Source organism: Lagopus leucura, unplaced genomic scaffold (assembly GCF_019238085.1).
Source record: "Lagopus leucura isolate 7727_CA_CO unplaced genomic scaffold, USGS_WTPT01 Super-Scaffold_100014, whole genome shotgun sequence".
Lineage (NCBI taxonomy): Eukaryota > Metazoa > Chordata > Aves > Galliformes > Phasianidae > Lagopus > Lagopus leucura.
The window spans coordinates 4,402,562-4,417,033 of NW_024962268.1; the positions used below are offsets into that span (position 1 = coordinate 4,402,562).

Consider the following 14,472-nt stretch of genomic DNA (forward strand, 5'->3'; position numbering starts at 1 on the left):
GTAATTGCACCAAAAGCCTGTCTGGAGTCTCTCAAGGCATCTGGAGTTGACACTTCTCCTATTTATCCAGCTAAAGAAAGGTTCCCTGCTTCTCCCCTGCCAATACCATGAAGAATTTAATGCATCAGCAGGGACTTGAAACCTGAAACTCTATGCAGTATTTTCATAAAATGATTCACACACTTGCACTAACTTTTTGACTTAAAGCAAAGGGTTTCCATGCAGCAATTTGGAGCTAGATGAATCCACTCATTTCCAGCAGTGGGGGAGGGAGGAAGAACACTGTAACATGCCAATTGATTTTAACATAGTGAGACAGAAAGGAAATCCCAACTGGGTCTCTTCATGCCTTCTTAAAAAGATCAAAACACGTATTTAATGCCTTCTATGAAAAAAAAAAAAAAAAAAAAAAAAAAAAAAAAAAAAGTAGGGAAGAACAGAAAGCAACACTAGAAAATTAAGGTGGAAGTAAAACAAAACGAGAATTAAGAAGCATGAAGAGACTGTTTTTCCACTTTAAAAGAAAGCAGCTTGGAACCAAATCTTGCTCTGCATCGACATCTCAAACAACACAGAAAAACTGAAGGAAGTTTCAGCTCAAAGGATTGTCCATGTGCAAAGCTGAACAGATCCCCCCTTTTCTAACTAAAAGGTGAGACAGATACTTAAGACAAAAGGAAATCCTATCCTATCACATTTGCATGTTTGTGCCAGAAAAATGCTCATCCACACTTCTACTTTTATTATCCCACCCAGTGTAGGTATCAGCAAAGCAAGCTATTCTGCATTTAGCTGTTTGAGAATAGAGTGTTTTGTGATTAATACTACTGTCTTTTAAATTGCGCCTCATGCAAAATGGCATCTTCAGTTTTTTTGGAACTTGAAATGTCATCCATTAACACATCCACCAAATACGATGAGAGGCAGTCATAGGCAGGATAGATACTGTAATCACTGAATGCTCAGGAAGCTTTTTCCAGCTTCCTGGAAACAAAGACCAGGCAGCAAAGCACATTCAGTATTGTATATACTGGTACAGCATTCCAGTTTCCATGTACAGGTCACACAATCACAGAACTGTAGGGAAGGGACTCTGAAGGGACTCTGAAGATCATCTAGTCCAACACTCCTGCCCTCCACAGGATGTTTTTAACAGCTGAGTCACTGTGTTTCTAGTAACTGTCTTCTGAGTTGTTAAAAATACTCCTCATGCTAACAGCATTGACAGGGAGAATATACTCATAAGTATACTTAGGAAAAATTCCTAGCGATTAACTGAAAATCAAAGTGCGCAAAAAAAAGAACCACAGTAATCAGTATTAGATACTCCTAATTTCTGTCATTTCAAGCACTTGTACCACTGCTCTCAGTTGTGAATGTGAACTGGGCAACATGCTCTAGTGTCTGCTCACGTAGGGCTTTGGAGCAGGTGACCTCCAGAGGTTCCTTCTAAACTCAGCCATTCGGGGATGCTGTGAATTAATCTCTTGTATCAGATCATAAGTTACTGTACTTCTACGAAGTGCATTCTCAAGTTCAACAATACTTCAAAAAGCCTCTGCATCTACAAGTTTTTATTACTCCTACAATCTAAACAGTTTGCTTTTACCTAATTAGCTACCATTTTGGAATTTTCAATACAAACAAATCAGTGCTATGAACCACACATGCAATTTGAAACATTTCCACATTTCAAGAAGCTGTTATAACTTCACCTTTTTTACTTCTGCATGTTCAGTTTAGCTACCCTATAGTAAAATCATGAACTTTGATTTTTATTTTGCATTTATTAACACTGCATTCCCAATGAACACATGGCTACAACAGACCACCTGGCAGAAACATGCCACTGCCACCAGCTTGCTGCAGGGAATACTGAGCTCCTCCACACTCCTCAGATTAGCTGGATGGTGACAAACCATCCCTACAGACTGAGAGACAAGTCACAGAAAAAAACACGTCCTTATCTCAGATAGAGCCAGATAACATGAAAAGATAAGTCTCTAAGTCACAGTTAGCTGTGCTGCAGAGACTCCACAATCTGTTGGACAGAGTCTACTGTTTTAGCATTTTGACTCTCACTTTGTTTGAAAGCAGCTCAGACACTAATCAAGTCAAAGTTTATACATTGTCTTGCCGAGCCTTGAATGCAAGACTTCAGTTTCCAAAACCTAACCTGAACAGATGTGTGTTGCAATACTTCAGGTGAAGGAAAGGTCTGAACAACCAAACATTTGAACACCGCGTGCTGGTGCATCATCATTCACTGAGTCACAGCACTGTCAATAAACTGGTTTGAAGTCAGCTCCTCCATTAAATTCCTGGAAAACTAATCCATATTTTTGATGTATGGTGGAATCTACCTACAATGTTTATTCCATATAAGCTACCAGAGTCCCATTGTTTCAAACAGATGAGAGCCATTTGCCCTTACTTCACAGGTAGTGACTCAATGCTTCTGGAACCTTCCTTTGAGATAGAATGATAGAATAGCTTGGATTGGAAGAGACCTCAAGGATCATCAAGCTCCAAACCCCCTGCCGTCTGCAGGGTCAACACAATACTCACCTGAAATTCTGCAGCCCACCCTTACTGTATCCTGTAACAAAGTGAGTAGCTTTTAACTACTATGTACTAAGATGTGATACTAATAAATTCAGAATCTGTACTCAGAATTAATGTTTTCTTCACTTTTTTCCCCTCATTTTTCAAACATATCCAGATGAAATGCAGATTATAAGGCAGCACCATTGCCCTCTTCCTACAGGCACCTGCTCATGGCTATAGATGTGGACATGGCTGCTTTTCCCACCAAATCAAAGGCAGCCAGTACTGACTAACCGACACAGCCACGCTGCTGCACAGAAAGATAAATCGTATCTGCAAAAACAGTCTTGTAAAGGACCAATGAAAAACACTTTCTGTGTGGTCTTGGCCAGGACAATGATAGCTGGAGGAGTCTCTGGAAGACGGACGGACTTAGAAATGCACACTCCTCATCTGGGCACTGACTTCTCCAGTAGGGCAGGAGCTGTGTGTGGTTTCTGCAGCATAGATTCCCTTCTTTGGTCTAGAAGCCTGAACTCCCCCAGCAGCAGTTGAGTCCAGACCCTCAGGAAATAAACATCTGGCTCTTGACATCCACACACAAAGGAAAACCTGTTTCTGGGTAGAGAATACACAGATTTGTGATTCTGAACATTCCCACCCTTCATTTGGGTTTTGAGACCTCACATTTAACTCCTGACAAGCTCTTCTTCTTCTTTTTTTTTTTTAAAGGGAAAAGGGGAATCAAGAGTCAGTACTTTTTCCAGTCCTATTTGTAAGGATAAAAGCTCACTCAAATTATCCATTCAGTTTCCAAGTACTTGCTGCCAACCTCAAGGAAGATAGTTTAGGATGGCAGCACACACCAAGCTTGACTCCCAAAGCTTTATGTCTAATGTAACAGCTTTCAGCTAGCAAGAATGAAACTGAGAGGTAGCTGCTGCTGTTGAACAAGAAAGTTGAATACAAAAAGCATCTTCATCTTCATCATTAAAATTAGTCTTCATAGCTTTGGTGTTCACTATAGCTTTGCAGTAGCAGAACTCTTCAACATCTTTATCAATGACATCGATGTAGGAATCGAGTGCACCCTCAGCAAGTTCGCTGATGACACCAAGCTGAGCAGTGCAGTCAACACGGTTGAAGGAAGGGATGCCATGCAGAGGGACCTCGAAAGGCTAGAAAGGTGGGCCTGGGTGACCCTGATGAGGTTCAACACGGCAAAGTGCAAGGTTTTGCACTTGGGCCGGAGGAATCCCAGGCATCCATACAGGCTGGAAGGAGCTGTCCTTGAGAGCAGCTCTGTGGAGAAGGACCTGGGGGTCTTGATAGATGAAAAACATAATATGAGCCAACAGTGTGCTCTTGCAGCTCAGAAGGCAAATGGTATCCTGGGCTCCAACAGAAGAGGGGTGGCAGCAGGAACAGGGAGGTGATTGTCCCCCTCTACTCTGCTCTTGTGAGGCCCCACCTGGAATACTGCATTCAAGTGTGGAGCCCGCAGTACAAAAAAGACAGGGAGCTGTTGGAGAGGGTCCAGAAGAGGGCCACTAGGATGATAAGAGGACTGGAGCACCTCCCCTGTGAGTACAGGCTGTGGGAGCTGGGCTTGTTCAGCCTGGAGAAAAGAAAGCTGCGGGGTGACCACATTGCAGCATTTCAGTACCTAAAGGGAGCCTACAAAGGGGAGGGGAATCAACTCTTTGAAAGGGTTGATAACTGCAGGACAAGGGGAAATGGATTTAAGTTGAGGGAGGGGAGATTTAGGTCAGACATCAGGGGGAAATTCTTTACCCAGAGAGTGGTGAGGTGCTGGAACAGGCTGCCCAGAGAGGTTGTGGATGCCCCGTCCTTGGAGGTGTTCAAGGCCAGGTTGGATGGGGCCCTGGGCAGCCTGGCTTAGCATTGGACGTAGAGGTTGGTGGCCCTGCATGTGGCAGGGGCGTTGGAGATCCATGATCCTTGAGGTCCCTTCCAACCCTGGCCATTCTGTGATTCTTAGTAGTGAATTGGTTTTAGTTCCTCTAAAGCTTTAACTTACCTTAGTTAATCTTATTAACTATCTACTACTGAAAAATTAAACGATTAACATTCAAGAACCTTACTACTGTTTGTCTGACATTTTAATCACAGGCTTCACCAAAGATTTCATCACCAGCTCTCAAAGTTTGAAAAGCAAAGTCTTGCCTACTGAGAACATTTCTAAGTTTTGTTTAAAGATCTACATATTTATACAACTGACTACAAAGACAAAAACAGCTGAAGTGAAAAAAATGAACTGCATTGCTTTAAGTGCATGCTCTGTAATCACAGAACACATTCAAACTGAGTGCCGCCCTGGGTCTTCACACTTAATCCAGTGCAGACAGGACAAGGAGTAAAGTCAAAATGCTTCTCAGCAGCAATCTGGGGGAATCTCGTTAGGCTGCTAGTGATACATTGGACATCATTCTACCCGCATGGAAGAACAACCTTGTTGCAAACTTCTTTTAAACATTAACTTTGGATTGATATTTTTTCCATTTGTAACGCAGGTGATCTGAAGTGGAAGTGCTGTGCATTAATATTTAATCAAATTAATAGAAAAACTAAAATAGTAAGCAAAAAAAAAAAAGAAAAAAAAAAAAAAAAAACCAAAACAACAGCAACAAAAAAAACCAACTAGAGATAGATGTTACAATTATTCATGAAGATAACAAAGGGGCAATCATCCTTCTCCAATTCCCAGTTTTGTTAATTTCTATATAAAACAAACAATGCTTTCATCTACATACTAAACCAAAAGCCTTTGTTATAAAACTCAACAGAAAAGGATAATTATGCTTTATAATGTAAGCTGAAAAAAAGAAAACCTTTGAGACCTGTGCAGGTAAGCTGCCAGAATTCCAATATTTCTACACAACAGAAACAGAACAAAGGAAACAATAAACTTCCACAGCAACTTTCAATTTCATATTTATGGAGTGATCAAACTTGACTTTAAAGTCAGTATTAACATAAATACCTGTTGTATTATTATTCAAGGCCTTTGCCCCAATACAAGAAAACATGGAATTCCTTCTAGTACTTCAGAATATTCCTGAATACAGCTCTCTTTCCTGATGCAGCTATGCACAGCAAAGAGATTGTCCAATACCTAGAAGAGGAATGAAAAAATAACATATTGTGTCTGTCAGAATTTACATTACTTATTTATAGGCTTTGTAAATTACTTGCTCTTAAAGCAAAACACTAGTTCCTAACAGAAAGCATGAAGGGCACGCTTCCTTTGCTTAAGTATTTTGGGTAAGTAATATGTTTACATTGCCCCAAACAGCTTTTAAGTTCAACTATCCTAACCCATATTACAAAACAAATACATTCCTGTATTCAGTCAAAAGGGCAGCTCTACATTTTCCTGGTTCAACACAATGTTAGCAGGATTTCTGTTTGATAAATGTACCTTTCTTATTTCTAAGTATTACCAAAAAAACCCCACCAAATTCACTCATTCAAATGAGTGACAGAAGCTTTATTCACAGACTTGTACATCCAGAAAGCCTATTTGTCTGAACCTTCAGATATGTGCTCATTTTATGCGTTGTGCTGTTTAAACTAACACCAACTATTTTCGTTTTCTACCTTCCCCAACTCATAGGTGCACAAGCAATACCACATTTATTGAAATCAATCCCAGTCAGCCATTGAGGCAATTTCAAATCTTCTATCAAAGGCCACAAGAAGAGTCTCCAGAGTAGTGAGGAAATCTCAATGCTCTTCTCCCTGAACACTGAGATCTCAGTGCCAAGGCTGGATCCTATTCCATACTGCACAGAAGGCTGCATACCCTGCAGCATGGTGCCATGACTTCTGGGGACCATACTGGGTTGCCCTGTGCCAGTGACCGAACAGCCCTGGCGCTTCCAGACAGTAGAGATGGGACAATCTGAGCCACTTCTCAGCAAAGACAGGAAAGCACATGGTTGGAGTGCTTGTCCATGCAGAGCAACAATTTATCTGTCACACAGGCAACAAGAGAACTCTCACCACTCCAATAATTCAAGGTTTGGGGTTTGTTTGTTTGTTTTTTGGTTGGTTTAATTTTTTTTTGTTTTCGTTTATTTTGCTTTTCTTGTGTCCTTTGGGGAAAGGAAATAAATAAATGAATAAAGAAAAGAGCGATTGAGAGAGTGGCCATTTATCTGCAGGAAATGGCTGCAGTGTGAGCATCCTTACCAACATGAGATAAGTAGCAAACTCTGAAGAGGAGGAGGTTTCTTCTCACCCTCAGCTCTTACAGTTTACTCCTTAAGCATATGCTGCTGCTGAAACACACATGCACAGCCTCATCCAGCACTTTACAACTTTGCTCTCTGCTTTTGGTGTTCTCTTCCCATGCTGGCTTGTACCGGTATCTCCTTTTTTTCCAAAGGACTGTGCCAAGGTCTCTTATCTTTGTTCCCTTTCCTGTGAAAATTAAAATTTCTTGAAACTTTTCCCTTCCACAAAGCAGCTGAGGAAAACTGGCTTTTAGTATCTTCTTCCTCAGCTCTGCTTTTGGGAGCTGAAGGATCCAGCAGCCCATCCACTCCAACAGATGGGTTGGATCAGCCACCCCAGCCCCCTCACAGCATCCTCATGTGGGAATGCTGTTACAGGAGTACGGAGAGCTTACAAACAGCATGAGTTTTCCTAGAGAATCCATAAATTGCACACGGAGAAATTCTCCAAATCATTTCAGGTATGTTGCATGTATAAGCATTATTGACCGATTTAAAATCTTTTCTAAAATATATCCAACAGCTTAATCGTTTCAAGACTACAATGAAAAGAGAGAAGGTACTCCTGGCTCTTCTTACTTTCATCAGGATCCTCTATTCAAATGGATGTTCAGAAAACAAAGAGTCTGGCTAAAGCCTACATTTTCTAGAGCATTATTTTTAGCTTTCTTATGCTGAAGGAATTCACTACAGGCTCTCCACCGCATGGATCAACGTTCCCACCAGTCTCTCTGTTACAAATTAATGAAAAGCTGGCTGCTCACTCTCTGCCTAAAGGCATCTATCATGCATCATAAACTTCAGTCATGGGCATACAGATAGCCCGGCTGAAGTTCTGAGCTTCACATTCCTTGCAGCAAGACGACCTCCTGAGTATTCTAATACAATTAACTCTCCAGTCCTCCTCCCTCATTGCCAGACTTCTCCAAAAGTACCACATGCACAGAAGAAACTGAGAAGTTCCCTCTTCCTCTTCAAACTACAGCATGCAGGAAGGTCATACATCTTGAACTACTATACTCCATCACTAAAATGTCAGGTTAAGCTGGAAACAAAGATCAAGAACTAAGTGTTTGTAAAATTGTATCAAAAGCACTCAGTGGTGATCTGTGTATTAGAAGCCCTAAACAAGACCTATAAAGCACTTCAGCTGTGTACTTTGGAACAACGCCTAGAAACAAAGAAACCCCCAGACCCAAGGCGCTGCTCTTTGACTGATATTTTATGACAGCAAAGAAAATATAAAATTATAATAAGAACTTATATGGCTACAAAAGAAAAAAAAAAGTCATGCTAACAACAAAGATACTATACATTCAAATTAAAACTGTTAAAAGTGCTAAGTACTGGCTTAATTCAAATGTTCCTGCTGGTGTCAGCAGCGTAACTTCAAGCTTTTACCAACTGCTACAGAACAATTCAATTTTCAAGCACTAAAAATATTTCATTACCGTTTTAATACTAATCTAAATTTGATCTACTGGGCTTATAAACCTTGCCAGTCAGAATTCTCGGTTTGCAAGGAAAAGGGATATTTTACGATTTAAAGCAGAAAAGCACAAAGGGATTGTAACAGTTTAACTTAAACATGGTGAGTTATTAGTTAATACTACAAGTTCAGTCATTTGCACTGTTTTGAAAGCCATGTTTCATCATTTTTGACCACTGGGTTAGAAAGCATTAGCCTACATGCCAAAACTTGTGACCATTTTCAGCTTCTGTAACATGCAGAGGAAACACCCATCAAATATTTCCCCTGAATTTCAAGCTCAGTATTTCACAGATACTGACCCTCCCTTTCACCTGCTGACCTAGTCTTTATTCCAATCCTGTGGAGTTTTGCTTGTTCCCTTGTAAAATTCTACATGGCCTGTAGCTCCAAATAATATCTAGAAGAGAACATTAGGGTTTAGTGCAAACTTGTAACTTCTGGTATAGAGATGTAAATTGCATGTGTGTAGTACTCCTCATACAAGATAGCAGATAGCAAGGACAACCCAATCATCCATGCAAACTTTATAATTTCTGAGGTTCCTTACATGATACTTAAGGAAATCAAAGAGAGCCATATTTTGTCAACTTTCAGAGGAATGAAGCCCAAATTTTAATTGAAATTTATAGTGTGTTTGGCTGCTAATGGAAAATTTACATCCAAAATAAATCCTTATACGGCAAAGAGTTCCTCAAGTATGGAAAACTAATTAAAGCAACTCCATGAGCTCTGCTACTAATGATGTTTATTTTTGTCACATTTGTGCCTTGCAGTTTATCAAGACTTCTGACAAAATTATTTAGAGTCCTTCTTCCATCCATGTGAAACACATTCATTAATTCCCTGAAATCATGAGATAACAGTTTCCTCCTAATATAGAAATGAGCAACTAAACAGGACTGGGATATTTTCCCTTCATGGGCCACATGGACCCGAGTCCCACTGTCCTCACTGTTGAACCTCTACATCCATCCAACTCATGCAGAGTACACTTGTAGCCTGGGAGGCCAACTGTGTTCTGGGCTGCATTAAAAAAGGGGTGGCCAGCAGACAGAGGGAGGTGATTGTCCCCCTCTACTCGGCTCCTTTGAGCCCCATCTGCAGTACTGCATCCAGGCCTGGGGCCCCAGTACAGGAAGGACGTGGAGCTCTTGGAGTGGGTCCGGAGGAGGGCCACTAAGATGGTCAGAGGGCTGGAGCACCTCTACTATGAAGAAAGGCTGAGGGGACTGGGCTTGTTTAGCTTGGAGAAGAGAAGGCTCTGGGGAGACCTCATTGTGGCCTTGCAATATTTGAAAGGAGTGTGTAAACAGGCAGGGGAACAACTATTCAGGGTGGTAGTGATAGGAGAAGTGGGAGTGGTTCTAAACCAAGGGGAGAAAGATATTTGGATACTAGGAGGAAGTTTTCCACTCAGAGGATGGTAACATACTGGAACAGGTTGCCTAGGGAGACTGTGGATGCCCCATCCCTGGAGGCATTCAAGGCCAGGCTGGACGTGGCTCTGAGCAGCCTGGTCTGGTGGTTGGTGACCCTGCACATAGAAGGGGGATTGAAACTAAATGAGCACTGTGGTCTTTTTCAACCCAGGCCAGTCTGTGATTCTATGATATGTCCAGCAGAGCTACTGTGCCCAGCTCTTCCCTCTCCTCACTGCTCACTTTATTCCCCACTCTGAACAGCATTACTATACACTGAAAACCTTCCACAAACCCAGACAACACAATGTCCTTTCCACTTCTATATGGCAAATTACTTCTCTGTGCAGGGCCAAAAAAGGTGCAGTTCAGACAAAAAGGGATTTATGAAACCCAATGTGTGATGAAATAAAAAACATATTGTCAGCTGATGGGCAAGAAAGATGTACACTTGGACTGCCAGGTTTCTAAGAGAGAATCTGCTTGCAGGCTCAGCAAATTTAGGTCACAATTCAGATGAAATTCATGATCAGACAGCTGGGTTATTTTCTTTGAAACAAAACTAGGTGTTATTTTACATTTTGAAGTAATTTTACTCCTTTTTAACTGAAATTTTATGTAACATCATCTTGTTCCTCAGTCACAAAAGTTGTTTATCAATGTTTCTTAAACACAATAATAACACACCTTATTTGCTCATTAATTTATAGAGGTCATCTAATAATTTCACATAGGCATTAACTGGACTTCATGGAACCTCAATTTATTGAAGAGATCTTAGCTAAGTTTTACTAGTAAAAAGGAAAGAATTCGGTGTATTTGCCACAGTGGGCAGTGGTGCTTTAACAGTGTTGTGAGATCAACACTTTCACTGGAGCCCTGTTGAACCTTCCAAGACCAAACAGACCTGAAGTCTTCAGCAAGAAAAAAGAAAGAGAAAAAAAAAATCACCAAGAGAAAGAGCACAGAGGCTGGCAGAATGGCTAATATATAGAAAAATCAACAAGGAACATTTCTCACATTTCTCACAGCAAAGACAACAGGGCAGCCAATGAAGTGTTAAATCTGAAACAAGGAAATGCTTTTTTTTTTTTGCACTGTATGTAGTACTTAAGTTCGGGAATCACTGCCACAGAACTCTAGACACAAAGCATAAGTGGATTTAAAAAAATGAACAAAAAACAACCAAAACTAAAAGCTTGAATGACAGATTCTCTACTGCTTATTATTATTACATAAATGCTTGGGTACAACCTTCAGCAAAGGAGGTCCATAAACCACTAATTAAGGGACTCAACCACAGCAAAGAATCACTACATATACTTCATGCATTTCTTACATTTTTTCTCCCCAAGCAGCTTTATTGATTGTCTTTGGGAAGAGTACTGAGGAAAATGAACATTTGGCCTGACCAGAACATGGCTATTCTTCTGCTCTCATGCAGTACTGGAAGATGTGCCAAATGCTAGATGGAGGCACAAGGCACAAAATGTACAGATTGTTATTCCTCTTCCCATTCACAAGTAGCATTAATCACAATTTTTAAAAACAACATGATTTACTCTAAGACAACACATTTGAACATTATTGTGAGAAACAAAAATTACAAATGAAAAAAATTTTGCCTTTCTCATATCTGTGATTTTATTCACTGCTGGGAAACAAGCCATGATCCACAGCCAGCTCTCAAACAGCAAAACAAATTAGGTACAATCACATCTAAAATCTGAGGTTGCCTTCTGTGATGTGGTTAAATATTGTTGTGCTTTTAGAAAGCTTTTCAAATTCAGTGGAAATCAAGCCTGGACAGGTGGATCACACCTGAGGACTAGCCCAGTGTATTGATAATACCCAGTGCAGAGCAGGAAAAGTCATTACTTCAAGATTTAAGACAAAAACTGAGTTGGAAATATTACTTTTCTTTCAGTTAATGTAAGTTTCTGTTGAGATCTTTAAAGGGGTAGAATGTTCTTTTTGTTTGGAAGTTATGATGATCTGTGACAACTTCCTGATGCAGGTGGTTGAGGAATCGACGAGGAGAGGGGTACTGCTGGACCTTATTCTCACTAATAGAGAAGGGCTTCTCAGGGAAGTAAAGGTCGGGGGCAGCTTGGGTTGTAGTGACCACGAGATGGTGGAGTTCAAGATTCTGAGTGGAAGAAGTAAAGCAAAAAGTAGGATTGCTATCCTGGACTTTAGGAGAGCCAACTTCGATCTCTTTCGGGGCCTACTTGGAGCTGTCTCATGGGCTAGGGTGTTGGAAGGCAAGGGGTCCTGTGAGAGCTGGTCGGCATTTAAGCAGCTCTTCTTCCAAGCTCAGGATCGGTGCGTCCCTGTGAGGAAGAAATCGGGAAAGGGTGGCAGGAGACCTGTGTGGATGAGCAAGGAGCTCGTGCACAAACTCAAAGGAAAGAAGAAGGCCCATGAAATGTGGAAAAAGGGTCTGACTACTTGGGAAGAATACAGGAATGTTGTCAGGGTCTGTAGGGATGCGACAAGGAAGGCTAAAGCCCGCCTGGAATTAAATCTGGCAAAGGGGATAAAGGATAATAAAAAAGGTTTTTTCAAGTACATTAACAGTAAAAGGAAGACTAGGGAGAATGTGGCTCCCCTGCTAAGTGACGGGGGTGTTCTGGTAACGGGGGATGCTGAGAAGGTGGAGATACTGAATGCCTTCTTTGCTTCTGTCTTCAGTGAAAAAGCTCCCCCTCGGGAATCTGAGACCCTGGAGATTAGTGAGAGGATCTGGGGAATGGAAGACCCCCCTTCTGTCAGGGAAGAGGTGGTCCAGGAGTGCCTAGGCAACATCAATGTTCAGAAATCCATGGGACCCGATGGGATTCATCCACGGGTGCTGAAGGAGCTGGCAGAGGTGATTGCTGAACCGCTTTCTGTCATCTTTGAGAAGTCTTGGAAGACAGGGAAGGTGCCTGAAGACTGGAAGATAGCCAACGTCACCCCAGTCTTCAAAAAAGGCAAGAAGGAAGACCCAGGCAATTATAGGCCAGTCAGCCTCACCTCTGTCGCTGGAAAGGTGATGGAACAGCTTGTACTGGATGTCATCTCCAGACAACTGGAAGAAGAGGAGGTTATCAGGAGTAGTCAGCATGGGTTCACAAGGGGGAGGTCGTGCTTGACCAACCTGGTAGCCTTCTATGATGTTGTCTCTGGCTGGGTGGATAGGGGGAGAGCAGTGGATGTAGTCTACCTTCATTTCAGCAAGGCATTTGATACTGTCCCCCATGACGTCCTTATAACAAAGCTGAGGAAGTGTGGGATAGATGAGTGGACAGTGAGGTGGGTTGAGAACTGGCTGACTGGCAGAGCACAGAGGGTAGTTGTTGGTAGTGCAGAGTCCGGTTGGAGGCCTGTAACTAGCGGTGTTCCTCAGGGGTCGGTGCAGGGTCCGGTCTTGTTCAACATCTTCATCAATGACCTTGATGAGGGGATAATGGCCACCCTCAGCAAGTTTGCCGATGATACGAAGTTGGGAGGATTGGCTGACATGCCTGAAGGCTGTGTTGCCATTCAGCAAGACCTGGATAGGCTGGAGAGCTGGGCAGAAAAAAATGGATGAGGTTTAACAAAAGCAAGTGTAGAGTCTTGCATCTGGGGAGGAATAATTCCATGCACCAGTACAGGTTGGGGGATGACCTGCTGGAGGGGAGCTCTGCGGAAAGGGACCTGGGTGTCCTGGTGGATGACAGGTTGGCCATGAGCCAGCAGTGTGCCCTTGTGGCCAAAAAGGCCAATGGCTTACTGGGGTGCATTAAAAAGAGCATGGCCAGCAGGTCAAAGGAGGTGATCCTCCCCCTCTACTCTGCCCTGGTAAGACCTCATCTGGAGTACTGAGTCCAGTTCTGGGCTCCCCAGTACAAAAAAGACAGGGATCTCTTGGAAAGAGTCCAGCGGAGGGCCACGAAGATGGTGAAGGGCCTGGAGCATCTCCCCTATGAAGAAAGGCTGAGTGAACTGGGTCTGTTCAGCCTTGAGAAAAGGAGACTGAGAGGGGACCTGATCCAGGTCTATAAATATCTAAGGTGTGGGGGGCAGAATGGCGAGGCCGGACTCTTTTCAGTGGTGAGTGGAGACAGGACAAGGGGAAACGGCTGGAACTGCAGCATAGGAAGTTCTGCACAAATGTGCGCAAGAACTTCTTTACAGTGAGGTGACGGAGCACTGGAACAGGCTGCCCAGGGAGGTGGTGGAGTCTCCTTCTCTGGAGATGTTCAAGACCTGCCTGGATGCCTACCTGTGCGACCTGCTGTAGGGAACCTGCTTTGGCAGGGGGGTTGGACTCGATGATCTCTGGAGGTCCCTTCCAACCCCTACAGTTCTGTGATTCTGTGTGTGCACACGTGTGTGGTTTTATTGTTTTGTTCACTTCTTTAAGTGATACAATTCTTCTTGCATTAGGCAAATATTTCACAACTCCAATATCAACCCTGATATCTTTTCTACTGAGAAAGATTTCAAACCAAGATTTAATCACATAATGGCTTTTGCAATGAAACTGAAGATATGTTTATTTGGGACACAATTTGCTGCTCACATTCTATTTACTACTATACTCAACAGCCATTGGGCTTCAGCTTGCAAAACAAGTGCAACTTATATGTCTGCAAAAACTCAGATTCCTGATTGCTAGTTAGGTGACATGTGAGAACATGTTTCATTTAGTAAATAAAAATCAGAATCAAAAGCACAAAAAATTTGACAGAGCTACTTTAGTTATTAAGAGATGAGGAAAAACAAA

General features: G+C 42.2%; 1 protein-coding gene across 3 annotated transcripts in view; it reads right to left on the bottom strand.

Moving 5' to 3' along the window:
* The window catches only part of LHFPL2 (LHFPL tetraspan subfamily member 2), a 123,389-nt gene that overhangs the window by 69,530 nt on the left and 39,387 nt on the right, over window positions 1-14,472 (bottom strand). Inside the window, exon 1 of one of the 3 annotated variants that reach the window (XM_042875199.1) lies at window positions 5,552-5,620. The exons of the other annotated variants lie outside the window; for them this stretch is intronic. The gene's annotated coding sequence lies outside the window, so the exon portion shown is untranslated. Of the gene's footprint in view, window positions 1-5,551; window positions 5,621-14,472 lie in introns of those variants that run through there. 3 annotated transcript variants of the gene reach the window in all.